We start from the raw sequence: 20,117 nt of genomic DNA, 5'->3' as shown, positions 1-20,117 counted from the left end.
ATTTTTCCACAAGCTACAAGTATTTATTTGAGTGCCTTAGGGTCTAAACTCTATAGAGTAAATTGTCTGTATTTTTCCCTCTTACATGCTGTAAGGTATCTATGATGATTATCAGCTTATAATTAACCAAGTCTATCAGATGCACAGTGTTTGGTCCATCAAAGGGTTTTTTTTTTGTTGTTTTGTTTTTTTTGGCTTTGTTTTGTTTTGTTTTGTTCTTTTTTTGTCTCACATCTGATCCTGGTTGCAGTGACATATTAGGCTAAATTTAACATGTGAACAATGAGAAGGTTTTTCCTCATTTTTCTAAGACTTTGAATGCACTGGTATTTTGAACCAGTCAGACTGTGATAGCTCAAGTTGCCTAGTAACCATCCAAGGACCAGCACCAGAGTGAAACCAAGAGGAACCACGTTTCTTAATAAAGATGGTAACAGCAGGGAAACCAGCAAGGCTGGGCTCACAGTTGGTCTGGATCCTCACTCCTTTGAGGGTGTGACAGACATGCCTCTTATTAAGCTGCCCAGATCCTCCTTCTATAAAATGGGCCTGACATTTGGCAGTGGGCACCTTGGGCACATATGGCTAAGATTAATAAAGAACCCAGAAAAGAGTCTGAACTTTTTAGAATAAGGGTAAATGTGGACTTTGGAGGATTCTTAATAATTTGGGGATAGCATGAACAAAATGTGGGAAAGCAGGGTCAGATAAACTACCAATTACTAAGATTTATTCTCTCTCTCTTTGTGTATGTGTATGCAGATGCATGTGTGTGTATGTGTGTGTGTGTATGTGTGTGTGTGTGTGTGTGTGTGTGTGTGTGTGTGTGTGTATGTGCTTACAGTTGTATGTATGTGGAGACCAGAAGACATGTTTGGCTATCATTCCTTAAGTACTATCCACCACTTCTATTTTTTTTTTTTTTTTTTTTTTTTGAGATAGGGCCTCTCACTGGAGTGGAACTTGACAAATAGGGTAGGTCTGCTGGCCAGTGACTTCCAGTGATGTGCCTGCTTCTCCTCCTTAGGGTTGGGTTCATGAATTGGATCCATGTTGATTTCTTTCCATTTCTTGCCCCAAACATAATGAATTCTTCTCAGCTGAGACTACCAGCTCACAAGTGGCTGCCTTCAAACAAAGGCTTGTTTTTTTTCATAGTTGTCTTTGCTTGTTTGAAACAGAACTCTCCCGATGGCTCAGTTAGAACAGTGTTTGCCACACTAGCATAAGGATCTGAGTTTGGATCCTGAGACCCCATCTAAAGCCAGATGCAATAGTGTACATATGTAATTCCAGGTCTTCTGTGGAGAGATACAGGAAAGACCGCAAAGTGCATAGGCCAGCTAGACTGGCATATGCAGCAGGGAACACCAAGAAACCCTGTCTCAAAACATGATGGTAGCCAGGCGGTGGTGTTGCACGCCTTTAATCCCAGCACTCGGGAGGCAGAGGCAGGCAGATCTTTGTGAGTTCGAGGCCAGCCTGGTCTACATCATGAGATCCAGGAAAGGAGCAAAGCTACACAGAGAAACCCTGTCTTGAAAAGCCAAAAAAAAAAAAAAAAAGGTAGAAGGCAGTTACCAACATATGCCCATACTCACATACACAGATTAAGAAAAAACAAAATGAAACAGACCCAGTTAAATTCTGTACAATGAATTTTATTTTCCAGGCTCACAATAATCATGGAGTCTGAAGATATCATTAGGCAACAAGAACTGCATTCAAGTCTTCTCTCTGCTTTTTTCTGTACAAGCTTAAGGCAAATTATCTCATCTTGCTTTAGTGTAGATCTTCTTTTATAAAATACATACTGACACTCATTGAAAAGATTAAGTATGTATGTATATATATATGTATATTACAAATATATTACAAATATACACACATTTTCATATATAGCTTTATATATTTAGGCTATATATGAAATATGCATATATATGTGCAAACACACCTAACAAAACTTATGTAATTTTTGGTAGGGTTTTGAGACTGCCGAAAGTAACACATAGCATTGGCAAGCCTGCATTAGAGTTTTCTATGATATTTAGAAAATACAGTTACTTTGTCTTCCCAACTACCTCATGTTGAGATCATACATTTAATCACAAGTGCAAAACGTGTGATTATTAAATGTGAGAAATAAGTATCTTCCTTCTTAAAAGTTATGTGTATGCTGTCAGCCTTCCTTAAGCAGGGACGTTTTGAGCTCTCGTATGGAGCATAATTTTAAGTGGCGCACACCTAAGGTAAAAGGGAAACATCAAAAGCCACAATTGTACAAAGAGAGAGTACCTTCCACTGAAACTCTCAAGGGGTCCTGTGCCATTTGTGCCTTTTCTCTTAGAATTGGGAAACACATTGTAGGGAAACCTGTGATTGCCTTGGCTGACTCTGATCCACCAGCAAGAAGCCGATGAAAGACGTCATTTAATCACTTGTCCTGAAGCCACTGCTGAAATTACAGCCCTCTGAAGTGACACAGGAAACCAAGTCCCTGCACTTACCATGGAAGATGAAAAGAAGCCTCATAAAGAAGTGTGATTAAAGGCCAAGTGCTGTGGTGGGCCTCACCTCAGGTCCTCCCAGAATTTTCCAGTGCTGCTCTGACATGAATCAAAGGCCCCCCCTCTCTTTCTCTCTCTCTCTCTCTCTCCCTTTCTCCCCCTCTCTCCTTCACCCCCCTCTCTATTACCCATATCTCCCTCTGTCGACCTCTCTCTCTTCCTCAGCTCTCAGTAAGTAGTAGAAATTTCCTGTAGTTTCACTATGAAACCTATCTGAGTGCTTCTGTGGGGAAAGTGATTCCCCAATATCCCATAACTCCAGAAACCTGTGGACCTCAGAATTCATCTCTTCTAAAAAGAGAAAGAAGTGTGTCTCTTCTGTTGCCTTTCACTTAGTTCAAAACTTTTCCCCTAGTGAAAGCCCCTCCTAGTCTTGGGCAGCAAGAAGAAGCCTTCTTAGAAAATACAGCCAGATCTGGAGAATACTGCAGCCTTACCAGCTTCTCTAAATAGGACTTGATTGAGAGTTCTTGAACTTAGAAAATCCAGAAATGTATATCACTTTTAATCTCAGTGTCATTCAAGATCCATTCTTTCTTCTGGAATTCAGTGGTTACACCGACTTCTGAGAGCCCGCTGTTCTGTAGGATAAGCTCCAACAAAACTCCTTTATAAAGAGTATATATGAGTTAATTGAAAATTCTCCCCAAACTATTGGCTGGTTTTAGATTTTTGCTTCCCATGGGGACAAGTTCACCAATTCCCCTTGGCCTAGGGCACTTTAAGTCATACAAAGTAACCGATATCTCTGAGAGTTTTCTCCTTTTTACCAAGGTTTACTAGCATGAAATCAAGTTCTATTGGACCCAGTATTTCCCAAGGAAAGGAAAAAGGCTTTCTTTATAAAGTATATGTGCATACTTAAAATGTACAAGGGCCACCTTGTCGCCACAACTGATAAAATGCTTAGGTCATATGATGAGCTTTGAAAACCTATTCATCAAACTAGAGTTACTCTCAAAACAGTATTTTACAGCTAAGATCTCAGTGCATGCGCACACGCGCACACCCATACCCACACCCGTCTTGGAGGATGTCTAATCTTTTACACTGCTTCATCCAGCCCTTTAGAATAGTTACTGCCAAAATGTGACTTGCATCAGCATCAGGTAGGGACTGTATAAACACCATGATGCCTAGGCAATTCCTTCTGAATCTTACCTCTGGGGTTAGATACAGGCTCTTGGGTTTTACTGCATTTTCTAAGGGATCTTTGTATATTCTTAAGTTTAAGGATAAATTATTCATAATTTTGACTTAATTATCACAAAACTGAATTAAAAAATAGGAAAGAAGAAATGGGATGCTTCTTCCATTATTTTGAAATTTCTACCAGGAGTTAATCATTATTTTTTCAAAAGTAAAATTACAATGAAACCTACTGGAAACTTCAGGAACTCTATGAAGAAAGAATAAAGATGGCTTTATTAAAGTAGTGAAAAAGACTGTAGGAATATGTAGTCTTTTTTTTGCAATAACAGCAAGGAAATATTATGATGAAATATAGAAAATGTAGGTAAAATACAACCTTTTAAAAAACCTTCATTAATGAATACTCATAATAAATGGAAGTGTGTTGCACAACAACATTCTTACACAAGTCTACATGTACTTTGAATGTATCTCCCCTCACTCCCTGTTTTCTCTCCTCTCCTTCCACTAAACCCTTTTATTCCCCTCTCCTTTTGTGTCATATATGTGTATATGATTTTATATGTGTGTGTACCATATAGGGACAACTCATGAGAGAAAGTCTGCAACATTTCTCTCTTTGAGACTGACTTAGTCTGTGTATCTCTGGTTGTATATATTTTCCTGACATAACTTCATTCTTCTTCATGATTTAAAAATATTCCATTGTGCATGTATATCACACTCTGTTTATCCCCTGTTAATAAACATCTAGATTGAGTCCCTCACTTACCTGTTGGGAAGCATGTTGCAATAAACATGGATGTGCAAGTATCTCTATAATATGATGACTTGGAGACCTTTCGGTAAATATGCAAAAGGAAAAAAATGTGGTTCTTTTGAGCCATTTCACAGGAAAATACACATGTTAAAATAATCTTTAGATGAGAACCTCTTTTTAAAAAAAAAATATACTGAGGAAAATATCCAAAGCACACAAGGAATAAACACAACTGTTTATGGTATGTGGCATGCTTCCCTCTGGAAAGATGTTGTTTTCTGATCTTAATGTGGATGCTAAATTAGCATATTTTATAGTGATTCTGATCCTAATCTCAGTCTTGAGCCTAGTTAATGGAATTCTGTGACCTAAAATCAGTTAGAGGGGACTGGTAGGACAAATCAATCAATCAATCAATCAATCAATTAATCAATCAACAGGAGCAATCTCTTAAATTGATTTTGAATGGGTCAGCTGCTGTTAATAAATATTTATGGGGTACTGATTATGTGTGCAGTATGCACTGCTGGCTGCAGCTGGCCATCATTAAACCCATTTGGAAGTATGATAAACTAACCTTTAAAAATGTCCACCCAAACCCACAGATGCAATAAAAAGAGATGGTTCTGTTCTCTCCTGTGTTTGCTTCCAGTACTCTCCAGTCTTTCCACTACTGCTCAAGGAGAAAGAGAGAGCCAGGAGAGAGAGAGAGAGAGAGAGAGAGAGAGAGAGAGAGAGAGAGAGAGAGAGAGAGAGGTTGTTGTTGTTTTACAAAGGAAGTGGCTCCTACTCATTTAGCACCAAGGATGCAGAATTTTCATTATTTTATTTGTTGTAATGGTTGTTGTTTTATTCAGCCACAAGATTCTCCAATTGACACTTCCCCTCCCAGTTACTTTGAGCAACACGACTTTTGCAAGCTAATGAAGTAAAATTTAAGGTGAATACTGTGGAATGGAAGAGAACTAAAGGAGTTCATTATACAAAAGGAGTTTATTTTGAGGAAAATTGCCTGCCCTGGCCATTTAAATGTTAAGCAAAAGATACATATTGGATTGTACTTTTACCCACTCTTCCAATTAATTTCACTGTGAAAACATTCGTTATTCAGGAATGAGTCATCACAGCTTATCTTTTAATCTTGGGAATGAAGCATCACCAATTTTGTCACCTCTCCTATCACTCCCCATCTCCCAAAGACTTCATTCGCAGCAGCTCACTGAAGAAGAACGGATAAAGTTGGCCATTTAACCAGAACTGCAGAGATATTTGATGCATTGTCCATGCAGCCTCTGGAGGAATGGGAGCTGACTGCCTATCTTTATCCAACTTGAACCAGAGAAAGATGAGTAGCCTGAAATGAGTGGCAGGGCTATTTGAAAGGAGAGGAGGCTGAGCGATGGGTGAGCTGAGCACTTCCCTCTCCAGCAATAATAAGAAAATCAAAACCAGTACAAGATAAAGTCTGGGTGAGAGACAACGTGCCTAGCATCTCTAGAGTTCCCTCTAGGTCCTATTATTTCCTTCTGCTTGGAAAGAAATGGTGATTTATTTATTTATTTATTTTTGGAAACAAGAAGGAAGCGATTATTTTAGATAAGCAGAGGGGGTTTTCTTTGGTTTTAAAAGGGTTTATTCAGTTTCAATTGATAAGAACCCAGGGATATGTCCCTAGTTCTGCTCTATAGATCCTTGAAAGTCATGTATGAGGGGAGGGTCGCTCCTGTTGCTCAAAAATTGTATTATAATAATTTTTTACATATTAATTTGTAGTAGGAGAGGACCGAACTCTGCATGATGTAAACCGAGGTTTTCAAACACTTATGAGCTATGGAAGGCAGTATGAGGAACTGTTTATATCATCAGAAAAAAATCCTATATGACTTTACTTATATTTCTAGGATTAGTTGACTGAGAAAATACTTGAACTGGGGTGAAAATTGATTATATATTTAAAAGGAATGGCCTTGTTATTGATTAGTCACAGTATGTGCAGACATCTAAATTTAGCAGTTCATATACAGGAAGATCTTTGTGTTGAGCGTGTAGACAATACTTGAGGAAGAAAATGATTAAAGATCCTTTATACATAGTACATCTATAAAGCACAGATTTGACACTAGTGATTTAGATAATGAATGATAACAAAGAAATAAGTGACTGAATTAAAAACAGGAAAACCAAACCTGGCCTTATCAACATATAGCAAAGTGTGCCTTCTTTGTTGAGGCTAGAATTATAGTTACTTTAGTTGATAAGATAGAAAAACTTTTGTGAATATTCTTGTTGCTGTCATGAAAATCTGCAATGAATTTAGAGTTTTCATTGCTCATGCATCAGTTAATCTCTTAGTAGAACCACCAAACAAAAATATCTCCCTGATAAGTAAATTTTAGTTATTAAATGGTGTTTTTAAATATTTTTCCTCTTTAGACAATCAGGAATACAGACCAAGTAAATATTCATAATTTTGAAATGAAACATTGTCAGGAAAGACAGATGTGTGCTAAATAGCCTGGGCTCATCCATCCTACTCTATCACTTCTACCGTTAACAGAATGATAACTAATCATCAGATGTGGGAAAGCATTTTATCAGAGATGCTAGCACCTACCAGATCTGCCTTGTAACTAAACATAAGACTGTTATGTCCGTAACTCACTACTCAACCTTTAATCTCCCCAACATCTCTTGAGGGTTCTGGTGAGAATTTGAGTACTATTCAACAGAAATGTGATCAATGGATAAAATATCATCTGAATATTCTCTGGAAAGCTCATCTCCTTTCTTCTCCTTAAAATGTCTAAAGATGCCCATAATAGGCAGTGTTAAGAAAGAGGTTGTTGTTTCTATGGCTGAAATACCAAGGAAATATTTCTATGCAGCTGCTCAAAAATCCATGGCTTAGACTCAAGAGGAAAAAGGACAGTTTATTCTGTCCTCAATTCCAAGCCTCACTTTCAATTTTTCACTATCCATATGTCAGTCATATTAGAAACATGAAGCCAGGGTTTAGAACATTCATGTACACTTGTAGCAGAAAACAGAGGAAGGAAACCACAGCCTGAGGCCAGATTCTGCTCCACAGAGGCAAAAGAAACAAGAAACTAACCTATGTATTTGACTCAAGCACATAGTCAGATACTCATGGAAGAATCTAAACTACTCAGATTAGCAATGTATACTTTGAGAAAAACAAGTAGAAAGTAGGAGAGAAGGAGATTTTCTTTCTTTGCAGTGTCTCATTCTGGATGGCCACTGCTCATTTATGCATTCTACCTTGGAGGAAATATAGCTTTAAAAATCTTAACAATGAATATATTTAGCAGATGAAGTTCTGCTCACAATCTTGTTGGCACAAGCTTAACTTGTATGCCTGGAAACCGTCTGTGACTTCCTAAAGCTGAAAAATAAGCAGACTCATGCTGGCACTTGATGAGTTAAATGAGCTGAAATATGAAGGCTGACAAATTTATTAATGTCATTTCTTTTAACAAAGAGGATCAACAAAATCCATAGGAAGTAAATCTTTGCTTCATCTCCTACTGACGATATTGACAGAATTGTAGAGCTATTTTGTACAGAAAGGCTGTGGATTTCTTACATTTATAGAAAGTGGATAAGAACAGGAGATAAGAATGTTCTTGAACAGTGCTTTCAAATAATCTGTAGTGTCTGATATGGTAACAATAAAGGATATAAGATTACTGAACATTTCAAATATGACAATGCAACTTTAGCATCTAACTTAATTTTATATAATTTAAATTAAAATTAAATAAAACAGACTCATGTGTGTCTTGATTACCATAATCAATAGCACAATTCTAAGACAATTTTCCCACTCGGTTATCATATTGTTATTGAACATGGTATTGGCATAGAAAGTATGTAACATACAATTCAAAGAACAATAAATTAATCCATGTATTCTATAATCCAGAGTAAGAGATTGTTACCCAAATACCTGAAATTTCTAAGTACCCACAGAGATTCATTTGTATCCTTCCCCACCACAGAATTAAGTATAACCTTGAATTTTCTGCTTCTCCTTCTTGTATTTTATTTTATACCTTCATCAAAATTTATGTATAAAATTGTATTTAATTCCTCATGTTTTGGATATTGAATACATAGAATTCTATTGTATGCACTCTTTAATGAAAATGTTTGTATAAGGTAATACCAAATTGTTTCATTATTCATCCAGTATTGAGCAGATGGGCTAGTTACTCTCTGATCTTCTGTGCCAACTTTTCTATCCATGAGCACTATTTCAGGCTCTCTCTTTTCACATACCGTTTGTCTGTTTTCATATTTTAATGTATCATTTCTTTCATGTATATGTGAGCACACTCCAGTCCCTCCTTTGCATTCCATCAGTCTGTCTAATCATGAAATAATACCAATGTCTTCATCACTATACTGTTGAAAGAAAAGAGCCACACACAAAATAGCCGCTGATGTATGCTTCCCTTTGCATAATGCTAAAAATATAATACTCTAGTCCAGTGGTTCTCAAGGTTCCTAATGCTTTTAGTTATGCTAATTATTTTCATTGCAACTTCCTAACTGTAATTTTACTACTGTTATGAATTGTAATGCAAAGATCAACTCATAGGTTGAGAACAGCTGCCTAGTACTCGCAGATGACACAAGGAGAAAAGCAAGAGATTCAGGTAGAATGCTGAGAGACAGTCATGAAGTGGTATGGAAACCACTTGAAAGTTGTCAGCAGAGGAGTAACGTGGCCTAACTCATGTCTTTAAAGTGTAACTCTGGAGTTTTGTTGGCAATAGGCCTTTATGATGCAAGAGCAGAGGTAAAGAGACTAGTTATGAAGCTAATACAACAATCCAGATAGGAGATGATGGAGACCACAGGGTGGTTACATGAGGTGAGATTTCAAGTATGTTATGAAGAGAGAGGTATTTGCTGATGAATCCATTGTGTTGTACAGGGGAAGAAGTGTATCAGCAGAAGAGGACTTGGAGCTGTAGTTATGCCTCAGTGGTGGAGAGGATATCTAATATAGGTGCATCTCTGATTTTGATTCCTAGAGATGCACACAGAAGAAAAAAATGAAAAAAATTAAAATGTGAGCTTGGCATGGTGCCATAGCCTTGTAATCCTGACACTTGGGTTTCTGAGGCAGAAAGACTGAAAGTTTAAAGCAAGCCTGGATTACATATTAAGTATGACTCTGTCTCAAAAATTTAAGAAAGATACATAAAGTTGAATCTGGAGTACATTATGCCTGATGAAATGAGTCTGGTGCAGAAAGGAAAAGTACATAATCTCACTTACATGTATATCTTTTATTATAAAAATACAAATATACAGAAACATGAAATAAAAGTGTTTACTATGGGTATAGATAGGATGAAAGGGAAGAATAGGGAAAGGTACATCAAAAGACAGTTTGTAGTATAAATGAAGATAGAATATAATGTAGGACATGAGAGTTGCAATTAATCACATTTATTGCTTCCTGGAGATGTGACCAAAAAGTAGATTTTTGGTTTTGTCACAAAATAAGGCCACAATGTGAAATGATATACATGCTGTCTCTTTTACTATAGCAGTCATTTCACTACATGTAAGTCCACCAAAATACAACATTGTATGTATTAGACATGTAAAATTATACAATAAAGAATATACAATAAAATAAAAAATGAGTTTATTGGGTGTGCAATTGCTAGAGCAGATTACATATGTAACTAAAGTTTATATATTACATACAGAATATCTAGTACAATTTTGGACATAGTATGTCCATACATTTACTAAATAGTCCCTTTCCTTCAATTTTGAGGTATGCATATAAAACACAATCCAGTTCAAAATTTAATTTTCTATACACATTTAAAGCTAAGAATAACTTTATCTCCAAATGACACATTCTGTGTTATGCTGCCAAATATTGAATTGGAGATGAAAGAAGCTGTTTCAGAAGGTGATATTTACAGGCTCTACTCCTAGGAAGGGAATATAAAACAGTAGAGATGTTTGTCTTAGGAAATGATCAAAAGAAACAATGTTGCTGTAACAACATGGCTTACAAGAAGACAGCATTTTTAAGAATGAGTGCTGCTTTTACATGAGCCCACAGCTGGATATTTGAGGTAGAGACCTAGATCTGTATAGAAATAGAATATTTGGGCTCTTTGGATGAAACATTAGGTGTTTACAAAAACAACCATTATTGTTTGTTATTGCTCATCAGTGAAATGCTTTCCAAAGTTGTTTAATTGCATCAGTCCTCAAGATGGATGGCTTGACACAACCTTATTGACTAGGAGCCGTTAAGAGATGGCAATACCCAATCACTAACATGATAAACTGCCTCTCTGCACATCTCAGTCTGCAAAGCCAGTACCAAGCATTTGGTGTTCAGGTCACTATCAACATTGGATTAATCTTTGTGGTTGCTACACAAGCAGTGATTTTGCCCTTTATGGATTTATAATGAATGTCTAATCCAATAACTATGTCTCTTTACACTATGTTCACACCTCTACTTACTATGACTCAGACTTCTAAGGACTCATAAAACTATGCCTAAATACTACTAGCCACTCAGTTGGGGTATTTCTAACATATTATTGCCAACAATATTCATTATCACTGACTCTGTTATTTTTTGAGATTGCAACAAAAATGGATGGTACTAAGCAGCAGGAAAAACTGACTATATGAAAGTGAAATCCTTCCTCAAAACAAGGCATAGCATGTACAGGGTGCCCTTATGATACATGTAGGTCCTTTCTTATTTTCATTATAAATTGAATACAGTAACTACTTTATATCACCATGACTTCACTTTTTAAATTTGTAAAACTATTGCAAACTAGTCTAAAGCTTGAAATAAAAGGTCTGCCTTGTCAACCACACATTTTCATGCACTAAAACATCATTGAGTTCTCACTCATTAAAAAGGCAATTTTGCCAGACATCTGCCATTAAGTAGTTTATTATCACTGGGAGACAGATTTAGAAGCTAATGAATGGTGTTGGACATGGCAAAGGGCCAATCATAATTTCTGGGGATTCAATTTAGTTGTAAGAAATAAATATTGTAGTCAGATAAGAATTAACATTGATCCTACAATAGTATGTTACCTGTAGCATCTCGGGTAATATTTCATACAAACCTATGAAAATAGGATATTGTCTCTTATCATTTTCAAGTGAGGAAACTAAGGACTAGTTAGATTACATGACCTAACTAATCCAGGGGTTATTGAAGGATGCAATCAGACTGTTCTACTCCAGAATCAGCATCTCATTTTGGTCTCTAGCTTTTCTACCTCTCTGATGTCCAGTTAGAAAAATGAGTGCTACCATTCACTACAGTAACAAAAGGCCAGAAACAAAAGAGCTTTTTAGTGTGCCTGTATACTACAAATCTGAACAGTGGGAGCCTTTGGTTGATGGATTTTTAAATCACTTTCTGATAGCGCTTTCATTCTGATCATTCAGAAAAAGGTTACTCTTAAGTCTTTAAATATTCTATATAAGAAGGATACCAAACTATAAAAACTTAGAGTTGTGATTAAATAGCAAATGTCTCCATAGATAATCATTATTTGTATCTTAAAGGTATCTATTTTGCTGCTCTAAGAATTTGTTCTGCTGTAGTACCTATCTCCTAGAGTTTATATGAGAATTAAATATGCTGTGGAGAGTTAAGTACTCATTTTCACAGCTGGCACATGACAAATATGATGACAATAATAATGATGATGACAAAAAAATCTCATGTCAACATGATCAACATGTTCAATTTTGAGGATGCCTGGCCAAGATGCCCTATATTTTATTTTATTCTTATAAATACAATTAATGATGAATTTTCATATATTGCTTGGTCATCTTTCTAAGATCTTATAAAAATAAAGAAAACTTTTAAACAGTAGCCCTGTAACAAGAGATAACTTGAACAATGTGAGGTGACAGGATTTTTGTTTAGATGATATTTGTCCTACCTGTCTTTCAATGCATTGCTCAAGAATTTGAATTTTCAGAACCTATCTCTGAACATTAATTTGAACATATTAGTATTTTCCTGAGATTAAAGTAATAGCATGGAGTGCAGTTCTAATTAGTCTTAATAATAAAACCTGTAGTCAGATATTAAGGTGAAAGCTGAAAGACCAGAGAGGCGGAGCAGCAGCCACAGTGACCTCTTCAAAATCTCAGACCAAATAGGTGGCAATCTTGTCTCTATGAATCCCCAGACTGAATGGGGCTGAGATCCTGTCTCCACCTCCCTAGTGATGGGATTAAAGGTGTGCACCTCCACTGCCATCTCTGTTTCTCTTTTAGACTAGTTCAATCTTGTGTAGCCCAGGGTGGCATTGGACTCCTGATCTTCCTGCTTCCTCCTCCTAAGTGCTGGGATTAAATGTGTGTGCCACCACTGCCTGGCCTCTATGGTTAAGTAGTGACTAGCTCTGCCCTCTGATCTCCAGACAAGCTTTATTTGTCAGAACACAAACAAAATATCACACAACAATAGCACAGTAATGTTGCCTACATAAATGGAATGGCTACTCAGTTCATTATGCACATTTTGCATACATCTACTTCCACCCTTAGTATACCTTATCTAGGCAAAATGATTTACAGTAAATAACTTATTGGACATCCTTACCTAAATTCATATAAACATCATGTTCCATCTGATCCATAATGAACCATCAAGGAAGACTTATTATTTACTATTAGAGAAAGGTTTTCCAACAGTGGGATATTGTATCATGTTTTTAAAAATCTGGGACATATGATTAACCAAATTGTATTTATGCTCATTTTAGTTGTATTCAAGTCTATAAAATAGAAGCATTTCATTGTGCCTTTTTTCCTTTCAATTTATCAAAGCCACACTTACATTTTAGTCTGATATATTAAAGTGAGTTAAAACACAAGCATAGATATGACTAAATCTTATTGAACTGGGAGAGAATTTTACCATCAAGGATTTCTCTGCCTGTACATTTATGTTTGTTTATACGCACATACAATATAATCACTCTTCAGACTCTGAAGTGAAAACAGAACTTTTATGGATCTTGTGGAACTCATTTGAAGTAGTACACTAAAGGAAAATCTCTTATTTTCAGTATATAATTGGCTTATCAGAATAGCCAGTGAAAGGAGGCAATAACGGTCTAATTTTAGTAATGAAGATTGGGTGGTTTTCTAACTTCCCTTCAATTTTACTGCACAGGACTCCCTTTCACTGCCAGCAAATGCCCATTGTTAAACTGTGAAAGAACTCAAGGATGGGCTGCTGGATCTTCACTCCAAATTGCCCATGTGCATGCGGTACCACCTGCCAATACAAGGGCACATCTGTGTTATGACTCGTTATTGACCTCAGCGAAATAAGCCATCAGTCTAGTATTCAATGGGTCTTCTGGCTTTATTTCTGATCTATGTTACAGGATTCCAGTTTTCATCTACTGGCCTAATTAGTGCCAATCATAAAATTATTTTCGTTGTTACTTCATAACTGTAATTTTGTGACTCTTGTGAACCATAATGTAAATATCCGTGTTCTCCAATGGTCTTAGGAGACTCCTGTGAGAGACTCGTTTGATCCAAGGGTTGAAAACTGCCGCTCTAGAGAATAAATGAAGAAGTGAATAGCATTGTTCAGAACCTAGTGTAGTGTTATATTTTCTACTTGCTTCTTTTTTCTCTTATCTAGTTCTTTCCTTGCTCTCCCTCTTCCTATCCACCTTCCCCCCCCTTCTCTTGAAATCTACTCTGTCATCATGTGACAGAAAATGTGCCCATGTTGTCTTTGTTCCTTAGTTAATAGTATCTCCATTTGAAAACCCAGCCTAACTTGAATTTCAGATAATTGGTTCAAATAAGCTGTTCACTTTCTTGCAAAAATAGTGGAGTCAACTAGGAACGAACCTACTATTAATTCTGTAATGAACACAATATCAAACAGCCTTCTAAACACGTATCCCTAGACCCATAGCTTAGTGCAGTTCTCATTCTTTATCAAAGAAGCTTCTTTGTGTAGAGAAACACAGTTAATACAGACTCACAGCTGGTCAGAGTGCAAAGCGGAAGTGTCTGTGGGCTACTCCGCCATAAATGGGACATTTCTGTCCCAAACCTGCTCCCAAGGCTCAGGGAACTCCTCAGAGGAGTGGGTAGAAAGATTGAAAGAGACAGAGGTCAGGGTGAAACAGTGTCTTTCAGACACTTATATACTTTTCTGCTTCCTGCCATCACTTCCTGGGATTAAAGGCATGTATCTTTCCCAAGCAAAGACATGAGATCTCAAGTCCTGGGATTAAAAGTGTGTGCCACCACTGCCTGGCTCTGTTCCCAGTTCGGCATTTAACTCACAGAGATACAGACAGATCTCTGCCTCCTAAGTGATAGGATTAAGGTTGTGTGTCACCACTGTCTGGCTTCTATGTCTAATCTAGTGGTTGGCTCTGTCCTCTGATCTCCAGATAAGTTTTATTTGTTAGAGCACAAATAAAAATATTACCACAGAATCTAACTATTATTAACTATGATTTTGACCAAATCTACATGTCAGTTAAAAAGAAAAACCTTGAAAAAGTATCTGACAAGTATATATTGTATATTTTGTACTGCTCAATAAACTACTTTTTAGATAAATATATGGAAAATTAAATAAGTATTTAGATTAATTTTTTATTCAGTGTTTCATACATTTACACAATGAATTTAAGTCATTTTTTTCTCCCCAATGCACACACTGTTTATCTCCTTTCTCATTGTCTCCTTCTTCCATTGAGACCATTCTTCCATGTGTTCTTTCTGTGTGTGGTCACTGAGCTTATTTAGAGTGTCTTGCCTGAGTGTGGGCAGGAATTTGAAAACTAAATATTCTCACTTAGACAAAAATATTCTGTATTTAAATGGAAGTGATTCCAGATGGACCTGGGCCCTGGGTCCAATTTTTTCTCAGTAAGGAAGTTAAACTGCTCAGTGGTCTCATTGACAATTCAGGAATCCTGCTCTACTCACTATATAAGAAAATTATGGGTATAAGTGGGTTCATTTTGACTTAATGGGAGATGTTAGTATCTGCTTTAATGTTTCCCCAAAATATCATTCTGGCCCCAAGGAATCTTTCAGTTGTGAGTGTGGGAGAGAATGTACCTAATGACATCAAATTCATAAATTATGTTTCCTTGGAAAGTGTCTAAGGGGTTAATCAGTTATCATTACCAGGAGAACATGGCTATCTACAGCAGTGTGATAATGTAAGGTAGGAATAAGATCCTTACCATTTTCATTAAACAATTAAATATGTTCCATTGGCAACTTGGGTAGCGTTGGCAACTTGAATAGCATAGAATTTTCAAGGAAGTCCAGATTTATCTCTGTAGCCTGTACCTCTGCCTCTTTTCATAGAATGAATAGACCAAAAGTCACATTTATGCCTTGGTAGAAGAGAAAGAAATATAATAACTTACTGTATCACACAACTCCCACCACATACATAAAATTTCCAAGAATCATTCTTTCTCTGTTTATTGTAGTCACTTTCCAAATAATATAAAGCACAATAACACACATTTCTTCTTTCCCCCTTGGCCAGTAGGTTCAGGTTGAGGCCTTCCCAGAACAAATGATTAATGTCATCAGAATAACATGAGAAATGGATCTGCTATCACTCTTAACTTCATAGAATAAACAGCATCCTTTAGATTTGGACATGAGCTGTCTTCTTGCATTCTAGACAGAAAAAGAAAAAAACAAAAAACAAAAAACAGAGGACCCAAAAGAACAGCTTTAGCATCACAGTCATGAAACATGCCAGTAAGACAATGGTTGGAGTGCAGTTGGCAGGCTCTAGGGAAACACCAGCTGAATCCAATATGTTCAGTACACAATGAAAGCAAAAGTCTGAGCTAGTGGAAGGCCAGCAGAAATAAATTCAGAAAACAGTAAAAGCAAGTCATGAAATGAAACCAGTGTAGTTAGAGATCATCAATAAAAGTCAGGAAACTTGAGGGTTTCTTTACCTTTTTGAACCAATTAAAGGAAACTGGAATATATGATGGTAGTATTCAAAATTCAGACCTTGGAGCAACAGAGTTGATCTGAATGCTTGTTGTTTCTTACTATATCAGGAACTGGAGATGGAGAAGCTCAGAAGGTTGTCGTTTAAGACAAGTGTTCAGCTAAGAGGATGGCTCATTGGAAAAAAATGCTTGCCTTGCAGGCATGTAACCCCAAGTCTGAATCATCAGCAAGCATGTAAAAGCCAAGTGCAGCACCATGTTCCTAAAATCCTAGATTTGGGGAGGAGGAGAAGGGAAGATATCTGAACCTTGCTGGCCAGCTAGTCTAGCCAAACTGGTGAGCTCTGGGTTCAGTGAAAGTTTCAAATTATAAAGTGCATAAAAATTATAGAGAGGCTCAGAGTTGACCTCTGTCATTCACACACACACACACACACACACACACACACACACGATTCTTCTTTTCTTTTTTAAAACTATAAAATTCACTTCATTATAATGAACTCACAAATAGAAACATCTAGATTGAGGTAGCCAATCAAACACTAGCCTAGTCCCGAATTTTGTACATCTCAATGAACTTCTATACAGTTAGAATAGTCATTCTGAAGACATGGAGCTTAGCATTGGATTTTAAACTTTCACTATCAATTACACTTTTATGGATGTATCCAACACACACACACACACACACACACACACACACACACACACACACACACATACAAAATGACACTGTTGAAACTAGAAAAACAATTAGCTTTATATTCTCTTTCACAACTCACATGTTCTTTTCCCATACATTAAGTGATTGTTGATTTTGAGAAACACCGGTACTAGGGAATGACTAGTAAGATGTATTTGTTAAGGTTAAATGAATGATAAGGCATTATCTATTCACCATGTATAGATGAATGAATGAACAAACAAAAAGTTTAAATAAATATGCTAACAGTGTATTTCTTGAAGCTATGTTTTGCAAGTCAGGTTATGACATATTCCTAGATCATGAAATATATCACAGTTAGTGTCTGTAGATGCAACAGTCTTACTAAATAAGAAACACAGAGCCAAATGCAGAGTTAAAAGCCCAAGAGGTCAGAGCAGTAGCTAAGAGCTGATACTAAAAACCCTTTCTTACCCTTCACTGCCTCTGCCGTCCATCCCCTCAGAAAGATACCTATTTCCTGTGTATCTGTCTTTTTATTATCTTTCTGTTCTGCCTTCTCATTGGTTGTAAACCCAACCACATGACCTCCTTGTCACTGCCTGTCTATACAGACCTCCAGGTTGCTATTGAGATTAAAGGCTTGTGTCCCCATGCTAGCTGTATCCTTGAACACACAGATATCTGCCTGTCATGTGACTGGGATTAAAGGTGTGTGCTGCCACCACTGCCACCACTTCTGCTATGGCTTGCTATTAGCTCTGACACCCAGGCAACTTTAATTATTAACACACAAATAAAATCACATTTAAGTACAAATAAAATATCACCATAAGCATCATCATTTAGAAAACTTAGATTGGAAAATACCTATGCTGCTTGCCTTAAATTTCAAGCAGAGTCACAGTTCTATACCTGTACTTCTTTTGGGAGATGTGGAACCTTCACTATGTGAGAACTATTTAGAGAAATCAGAACATCTAGCATTCTATGATCTTGAAGAGACTATTCAAGCTCTACTCAAGGCCCTAAGCCCACCTGGACAGAGGCTCTACCATTGCACAGGACAGTCCAAGATGCCAAGGGTCTCAAATCAGACAAAGCTGCAGAGCTATAGACTAAAACAATGCATCTCTTCTGGGTAGAAGGATTGGGCTTTGATTGACCATTATGAAATTATCTGAGAGCCTGGTGTGTTGGGAAACTGGATGGTCCAAGGATTCATCAGACTCAATGGAAGTTTAATGGATTCTAAGGCATGACAATTCCAGACTGTTAGGACTAAGGTGGTCACTGTAGATATACAAGGTCTCCTGGGCCTAAGATCTAATTTGAACCACCTTTATTAAGACAATTATGCATATTGAAACAGAGAGAGCCTTTCATAATACTTCAATAATTAATTAATTATTGATATGAACACATCTTCTTTTGTCAGAGAAGCAGAAAACAGCCACACAAGCTTCAGTGTCAGTCCATGATCCCTATGCTTTCTTCACCTTTTCATGCTATCCAGTGTAAAGGGAAAAGTGACTCTCTTTTGCGTATTTTCTCAGTTCAGAACTATTTCTTTTCCTCTTAAAACCTGAAATCATTTTCTTTCATAAAAAAATAACAAATCCCTAGATTGGTCATTGATGAAAGAAAATTACATCCTTGTATAGCCTCTCATGTACAGGAACAAAGCCTAAACTCACTGCTTTATTTATTTATCCAAATGGGAGTCAAAAAGTGTTTATTGTAAGATAAGCTGAAAGAGAATATGGAAGATGACAGATTCACAAATGCCCAAAGAATAAGAAAAATATTTTATACACTTCTGGGGAAAAGGAGAAACCCAAAGAATACAGTAATGCTGGGAACACAACAATGCTGGTTTTCTCCAACAGGTTCCATGGCTAAATTAAGTACAAAAAATTACGTATATGTGCTTTTGTTTGTATGAGGCTTCAGCAGCATCTATCAGATTCCTCAAGCAACCTTTATCCTCATTAGCTTTTGTGAAAACCAATAAACCACTACAGGTATTTTAAAAAAATTAGTTTGTGAACATCTCAATTCATGAGATGCCTTGGTTTATTTGCTTAAGCCAGATCTTGACTGTGTTTTATGTAGGAATGTGTTTCACTTCACACATAATGTGAATCTTTTCTGACTTTGTGAAAAAATTAGTTTTGTGTTTATATGAGTGAGAAAAAAGTCTCACTGTTCTTACTTTTTTGACTCTCTTGGCAAGACAAGGATCAAGCTAAAAAGGGCAATTTCTCTTCCCTAGTACCTACTCTAAATTCTTCAGTCTCCCTTTTATTCCTTATGTGATTATTTTACTTTTAGAATTTTTTCTGACTGTAAGACATAACAGATATTCTGTACCTTTCTCTATTCATTCAAAATAATGCTTAAATGGTTCACATAGCAACCTTTGATAAGAGAAATGCTACATAAGATAAGCAAAGATTTCTGCATCCAGCTATCTCAATGAACTTGGAAAGGATTTGGAAGCAGGAGAGGTTAATAATCTTGGAATTTCCTTCAGGTACAGACTTTCCAGCCAGGGAACCTTAGCTCAGTGAAAGTGGTGCTTTACCGCCTGTATACATGGTAAAAACTAAAACTTATGGGAAACATAGGCAAGCTATTTTATCTGTGATGTCAGTCTTGTCTTATTTGGGATAAAATTTTAGATCAGATGAGGTAGGTCTTTGTTGCTAGCGTAGACTGAAGAAGGATTTTTGTGTATTATCTATCATTGGTTCTTATTTCAAAAACAGTGATATAAAACACATACACACAGACATGAAAACTCATATGAATGCAAACATGCATAGACACAATCAGATCAAGCGTTGTGGTTTTAATCTAAAGTGTTCCCAAAGGTTCGTGTGTGCTGCTGAATATGGAAGTTGTGAAACCTTTAGGAGATGTGGCCTGACTGG

Source organism: Onychomys torridus, chromosome X (genome assembly GCF_903995425.1).
Source record: "Onychomys torridus chromosome X, mOncTor1.1, whole genome shotgun sequence".
NCBI lineage: Eukaryota > Metazoa > Chordata > Mammalia > Rodentia > Cricetidae > Onychomys > Onychomys torridus.
The sequence above is the reverse complement of the archived record's forward strand: the minus strand, read 5'-3'. Positions refer to the sequence as shown.